The sequence below is a fragment of the Berghia stephanieae genome, chromosome 3, assembly GCF_034508935.2.
Source record: "Berghia stephanieae isolate SIO BIC M18660-M18661 chromosome 3, UCSD_Bste_1.3, whole genome shotgun sequence".
Lineage (NCBI taxonomy): Eukaryota > Metazoa > Mollusca > Gastropoda > Nudibranchia > Aeolidiidae > Berghia > Berghia stephanieae.
In genome coordinates this window covers 85,860,271-85,868,191 of record NC_088362.1, presented here as the reverse complement: position 1 = coordinate 85,868,191, position 7,921 = coordinate 85,860,271, and positions in this window count along the sequence as shown.

Here is a 7,921-nt window from a genome sequence, read left to right as displayed (position 1 = left end):
TTTACCGGAAGCGAGGACGAGAGACGCATGCGCAAAACTACGGTTCCGTTCTCTCTGTAAGGGCATGTGACCCAAACCGCCCCTTAAACTAGAGACTTACTTTTAGGTCAGATCCAACGGACTCAGTTACTCGATCACTCCTGGGTGACAGAGAAAACTATAAAGATGCACTTCCTAAGGACTTATTATCAATGTTCTAATCATAATTTCGAACCAATGTGTACTTAATTACAGATCATGGGCTCATTGTTGTAACGGAAATACTCTCAAACCGAGGTAAAATAGCTTCAATTATAACAAATTTAATCAAGCCCATAAATGAATTAGGTTACCAGACCTGCAAATGTGTGTAGGTAACCTAGAGCTAATTTATGACAAAGATTTTTTTTGATGAATCTGAAAAACCTCTATCTTCCGACTTGAAATGTTGAGCTAGTGGTATCACCACGAGTGTCTGTTTAACACGACAACAGCCAGCATAAGCGATGGAACCATGGACCAGGTAAATTTTGTTTAGGCCACTGATGATCAAGCAAAAAGATCTGAATTCGAGTAAAGTCTTTAACTTTAATTGGTTTTCTAGGTCCATATCAAAGAAAACGTTTTGGCCTATTTGGTGTATGTACTCGCTAAACAATGATCTTAACACATTGGACTATTTACCTGGGTAAATACCCTTCGTTCAGGGTAATTGGCGAAGACTGAGGGCATTGATATTGACAACGACTACAATGGCCAACTCAAAATTGACGTCACCCAGCTCTTTGTCACTGTTTTAGACAGACATTTGGCTGATTAGTTCTCCTAGCTGATTAGTTCTCACTAAATTATACAAATCAGACTATAAACTTTCAAAGTGACACATAGTTTTATGTGTTGGTTCTTTATATGCGGTGGGTGGATGTTGTGAATATTTTGCCAAAACCTGTAGCATCAATTATTAATTCATCTGCGACAGCAAAATAATGACCAAAAAAAAACCAGGCGTTTGCTCACGGATTATTTATAAAACCTCAAAAACTCTCTAAGCGCAGGTATTCTGCAATGACCCGCAGAAGGGCGTAGTTTTTAAAAAGAAGTTAAAAAAATGTATTAACTTGATTAGTTTCAATTATTATTCTTAAAATCCGGTTTGAGGCCTATTGCACTATTGAAGTGTGAGCTCGTAATTCCTTGATATCAAGAATAGGATATAAACTATGATCGTTGATTAAGTCTACATGCAACAAATTTGCAGTGAATGCACATCAACTTTTTTTTTATAATTCTCCTTCATTTCTTGTGATCATCAACGTAAGTGCCTGCTCCACTCACTTTCCTGATTTAATATTTACCCAATATCGGATCATACTCAATGTCTCAAACGTCTCTGTGTTTGTGCTGAGAAAATAGCTCATAAGCTTAATTGCTAGCTTACCAATAAACTTTCGCGGTGTTTGCGTGTTGACCTCATGACCTCAAGACGTCGCGAGAAGGGCTGGAAATAGTTACTACTTTTGAAACCAATCTTTTTTGAGTTAATGACATCAATAGTCTTAAACAGTCTTGACGTCACTTCCCTTGTAATAACGCATAGTGCCTTAGTAACTGGTTCTACACTATCGGAACAATGGCGGACGCCCTTATGAAATACATCTCCGACGCGCATAAAAGTGTATCCAGAGGAGAAAAACATAACTCTGATCATGTTTTGACTTTTATACATCTGATCACATGACATGTGAAAAGTTCTAGTCAGCATGAAGAATAAAAAGCACCGATTTTCTGGGCGGACGTGACATCAAACTATATAATCCAATTGTAGAGCGTCCCTCTCGTGACCATGTGGAGGTGGCGTGACAGTCGGGTCGTGGATTGGACTCGTCATCGCCGCAAACATTTTTAATCTCTTTTGTCTTCTGGAACTTTTCTCTACTCACTTCATTTCTTGTTATTATCATCATAAATGCCTGCGCCACTCCCTTTATAAAAAACGTATTGTGCAATGATGCCAGCACAGAGACTATGTTGTATTCTTTCCTCGCCTCTTTGCAGGACGTAAGAATGAAAACAGCGTACCGATCCAGTGGAGACCACACAATTTGTTGACTTATGAATGTACACTATTCGAGACTTTGTGTCCATTGACTTATGAATGTACACTATTCGAGACTTTGTGTCCATTGAAATTGACTTTTTTTTAATAGTAAGAAAACGTGGTCCGTACAATCTGTTAATATGTCTACCTCCGTAGCCTTTTCTTCCAATTATATACAAGGGAATGATGCCAACTCTACGTCTGCTTCAGATTGTTTTTAACTTATATATTTTGAAGTTGTTGTTCCTGATTTAATTCATACGGAATTCAAGGGTGATATTGTGACTCGTCATAAATCGAAATTTATACAATCTGAACATCGAGATTAACTGTCTTTTTATCAGAAATTTTCAGAAACTTCCCGAAATTTCAAACCCATACAACACGAAAATAGATTTACTTATTCAAACAGAAAAGGAATAAGTCCATTATACACATGACATTGTTTTGCAAAATAAGCTTTATTTCACAGTGTCGAGTTTTAATAGCTATAACAATTATTTATTTTAATTAAATTTTGTGATATGCAATTGAAATCAGATTGAAAATATTGTTGGATACATCGTTATGACTGTCACGATTTTACTATGGTTTGTAAAAAGAGGATTAAATCGCTTTCAGAAGAATGTCTTCAGTGGCTTACCGATTCAGGCTCTGAGGCGCCTCCAAAATTTGAAAACATTGTAATGTGAAATATTTTTGAAAAGAGAAACTTATGGAATACCATATTTCTCTACTTTGAGATATCCTGGGACTTAATCCACTCCCCCTATCGAATCCTTAAATTGTTAAATCATTTCATGTAGAGATTTCAAGCAATAACAAGTCAGTAATTTGTCGCTCGCTCTCTCTCTCTCTCTCTCTCTCTCTCTCTCTCTCTCTCTCTCTCTCTCTCTCTCTCTCTCTCTCTCTCTCTCTCTCTCTCTCTTCTCTTTCTCTCTCTCACACACACACACACACACACACACACACACACTCTTTCTCTTTATTATTTTTTGTTTGGTTTGTTTGCTCGTTTTAGATTTATAAAAACGTGAAATTAAAAGATTGGATATTTTTAAAAGTGTCTTTTGATGTTCCCTTCCAGATTTGATAAAATATTACGACCCAACTACAGCCCGTACAGATGCATTCAAATTGCATAGGCCTTACATTCTCACAAAATGTATCGTTTTAAAAACTCTGAAGTATTTGATGGTAAAAGTTTAGTCTTTGCTATTCAGCGTTAGTAGTAGATTGTTATGCATCCTTGGTGACTAGTAGTAATATTTAAAACAGTGTTTGCTAAAACCTTATAAAAATATTTATATGAAGAACCCGTCCACATAGTATGGTTTGTTAGTAATGGGTGGGTTTTATTGTTAAAAGGTTTAATAAACGTCATTCCCCAGTCTAGGTTCATAGATGATGTCGTATTAGCACAAGGATTTGATTGGCAAACAATTGTTGGCGGTAATGTATGTGCTCTACTTATAAAGTAGATCCAATTGGGGGTCAGTTAATCTTCAATTCAACCAAAGCCTGAGAATATCTGACCTGTTTCAAGTCCACCAATGGCCGGAATCATCAATTTCATTTTATTACTTTTTTTTTGTATGTGGGGAGGGGGGGGGGTTGAATGATTTCTATCATTGCTTCATTTAGCTCCAAGGTATATCGTGGGTTTAGTCTTCTTGTTTGTTTTTCTCAATTGATCTCTAACAATATGAAGTTATTTATTGCATGGGATTTGTAAAATTGTTTAATATTTCTGTTCCACCTGACGGTTGACGGTAAAAGCTGCCCACAAGCACCGTGTTTAAGAGAAACTTTCGACGATACAATTTCGCAATTTGTATCTACTTCCTTTTCAACAGACACAATGTCTTTCTTCACAGCTATAAGTACACTTCCCTAGCCAAGTGATCGATCTTTCCTGTATGGTGTTTGATCAAGGTAATTACTGTTAAAATCGTACTGCTATATATATTTTTATCGAATTAGTAAAAAGCCCGCAATTTTGCGGGGAAAGAACTATTTTCATTCGATTCTGTACTCACCATCATTTAATGAGGGCAGATTAGTAAACAACGTTGTCTGTGTAATTTGGTATATCTTCGGTTGATTTTTCTGTGTGGCCCAACATGAAATGTAAGCCACTATAGCCTCTGACCCGTGACACAGCAACATACAGTTGTCCGTGTGTGAATACCGGTTGTGGTAAGAAAATCCCCACCTTGCTTAATGTCTGCCCCTGAGACTTGTTAATCGTCATTGCATATGACAATTTTACCGGAAACTGTCTTCTATTTAGAATAAATGGTAAGCCTGAATCAGTTGTTGTCGTCAGATTGATTCTAGGGATAAACACTATGTCGCCAGCTCTACTACCGGTAATTATCTTGGCTTCTAATACTTTTGAACCTAATTTAATTATTAACAAACGGGTGCCATTTAGGAGGCCTGATTTAGGATTTATATTTCTAAGCAGCATGATTGACGTATTGGCTTTCAAATGTAATGCATGTGGAGGAAGTCCGGGAGGCGTAAGTTCGTTCAAGAATTCAATCAGGTATAAGTTGATGTCACTTTGAATGGAATCAGCACTGCGGTAAATTTGTTCAGTTGATGAGGTCAACCTGGACAGGACGGCTGCATTTATTTTGTCAACATTTTCATGGGTTGTAGTCAAAATTGCTCTCTCTGATAGATAACGTTAATCCGCAAAGTTCAGATTCAAATCATTGTATACAGCATTTATCAAGCATTCTGGGTCATTTTCAGGAAGGCATAGCGCTGTAGGTAATTTAACAGAATACTTTCCTATTTCGCTGAAAACCGGCTCTGGACCATTTCCGATGCGGAGAAGCCAATTTGCAAAACAGTTATTGTCATCAGTAACACTCATGTTCTTGTTCATGTGAAATATGGTGACAAAATTCCAAATAATTGACTTGTTAAGTGTGACACTTAATATCGGCTTCACTTCCTTTGTTAACAACAGATAGAATTTGCCGAAAATCCCATCCAAGTACAACCACTTTGCCCCCAAAAGGTTTTGAACCGCCTGTTATGTCACAAAATGTCCTGCTCACACATTCAAACACACGCCTGTCCATCATAGGTGCTTCATCCCAAATTATGAGAGAACTACTCTTCAGTAACTTAGCTGTGTCTGATTGGCGACTGATGCTACAGGTGCTGTTATCCGTTATTGGAATTGGAATTTTGAACGTTGAATGTGCTGTTCTACCACCGTGCTGACAAAAGATCAAAGGTGAACATACAAATTTAAAGAATACTGGGGATGTAGGAGCTTTCGGAATGTCTCCCCTTTACTTAACTTATGGAAAAACAAATACCCTAGCACCTTTAATAACCCTTATGACTAACCTCTCGAGCTAACCCTAATAGAAAAAAACAGCTCTCGGACTGCTTTGCTCTACCTTTCAATACTTAACAAATCACAATGGCGGTCGAAAATCAAAACAATGGTCAAATTAGGAAATTTTAAACTTTCACAAATCTATCAAGGTTTGTTCTTGAGTTTTTAAACTACTTCTATATGACAAACTGAATAAATAAATGCCTGACAAAATATCAACGGTGAAAATACAAATTTAAAGAATACTGGGAATGTAGGAGCTTTCGGAATGTCTCCCCTTTACTTAACTTATGGAAAAACAAACACCCTAGCACCTTTAATAACACTTATGACTGACCTCTCGAGCTTACCCTAATAGTAAAAAAAAAGAATCAAAATGGCGACTGAAATACCTTCATGTGATCAAGTGAATAATATCACTATGAATGCCACGATTTGCTGAAAAATGCCAACACACACACACACACACACACACAGAGAGATGTATACACCACACACAACACACACACAAACATATACACACACACACACACAAACATATCATAACAAAACTGATCACCGCTAAATCAACAACACAACGGAAGCAATAATAATACTTGATGTCATAAATAGATGACGCAAATTGACAACTTTTTACAGTGTCAAAATAGTTGATTTTGGGAGCCAAGTGTCGTCGGTACATATTTTATGATATTATCTGTTTGACTCAACGAACTTTCAAACTGACTTTAAATTATAAAAGGAAAACAAGTTATCTGTTTATCTATCTGTAAAAAATACATTTCTAATTTTCAAATCTTTCAGTAGAGTTGTGCGCCGTATCAATTTTTTTATTGACTCAAATAAGCACAATGTTCTCCACAATGCTATATTTTTTTAAGAAAGGATGTGTTTCAGTTGCTTTTATAACATCGGGTTTGTGCGTTTCTGTAATTTGTTCAAGTTTTAGTCCCTTGTCAAAGCTTATCAGACTCCGGCAGGTTACGTTCATAATTCTAATAAGTTTTATATATTCAATTTTTTTTTATTTGCGTTGGTTGAAAGTGTGGTGGGAGATGATGATGATGCTGTTGTAGTGGATGGAAGATTGTTTTGCTTTTGTTGATCGGAAATTTAAATACGGACCCTATTGAATGGATCATAGGGGTGTTGTAGCTGTTGTTATCGTAACGTATTTCTGGCACGGTTTGTTATTTATCAGTGTAATTGACAGCTTTTCATTTAACGTTTTTGACACTCTAAATGTTGTTATTTTATGATCATATGTTTTGACAGTGACAACCTGGACCCATTTTTATTTAAGCGGACTAAATTTTGCAAGTCCTTTACTAGTCTAGTAAATAACTTCCTTATCTTAAGCCTTAGAGAAGTGGCTAAAAATCAAATTTTATGAGTTTTCCAGTCTCTGATTAGCTAGGTTCTTGCCTAGAGGTGGGTCTTGTAATGACTCAACTAATACGATTATTTTGTGCTGGTAGCATCGAGCTCTCTAGTACACGATGGTAGGAAAGAAACCACTCTACAAACTTTCAACGCAAAAGATTTCCAAAGAGCAAATTAGCAACACATCCAGTATTTATATATATTTCATGTTTGTCTCCATTACACTTGCTACTCGTTTTTGTTCTTTGAAGCGAACCCTTCGACTTCGAGTCTCCGTTTACCCGCAATTCGCGAGCGCACTTAAGTCGGGTCTTTTTTTCTTTTTTTACTCACAAAATTATGTAATTACGATGATCTGTACTTTTCCTAGTTTTGTCAAGCCAGTGTCAATAGCAACATCACACGTTTGCCTCTGTCATTCGTAACCGACGTATTTTCCTTCCGAATCGAAGCTCTCTCAATTTCTCATCAGCTGCTATGTCTTGTCAACGCTATGATATATCCCAGTAACTAGTCAGAGACTAACGATGAAGTCCGACCCTAGCAGGGACTAAACTTGGCAGAACTTAGTCCAAAGGTGCCTTAGTCTGGGACTTTCTTGGTCAGCTCACATAAAAATTGATTTTTCAAGTCCTTGATAAAAGTCAGAAACTAAGCGCTAGTCCGCCTACATAAAATAGGGCCCTGTATTTGTGTCAGTGTAGCCGGCGGATGTGTGCGTCTTGAGTGAACAGTTGATCGGCATCCAATCATTGTTTGTATTGGCATGTGTTTACCTCTACGATTGCTTCTTGGTTTATAAAAATAGGGATGGCGTTGTCGCCATTAACATTTTAAGATTGTTCATTGTTTAAAACTATTAGTAATGGCAAGGTGGTAAAACGTGTGGAAGATCGATCAAATTAAAATGTCCACGATAAACAATTTTAGATTGCCTAAAAGTTATTTAACAAAATTTGATGAAACGGGGAACGCACAGAAGATTTGCAATAACACAAATATGAAATTCATAAAAAAAGAAATGTGAATATCCAGTGGGAATTATCACAAAAGAACAGAGCACCCAAACACAGTTGTTGCGAGGCGCGTTTTATTCC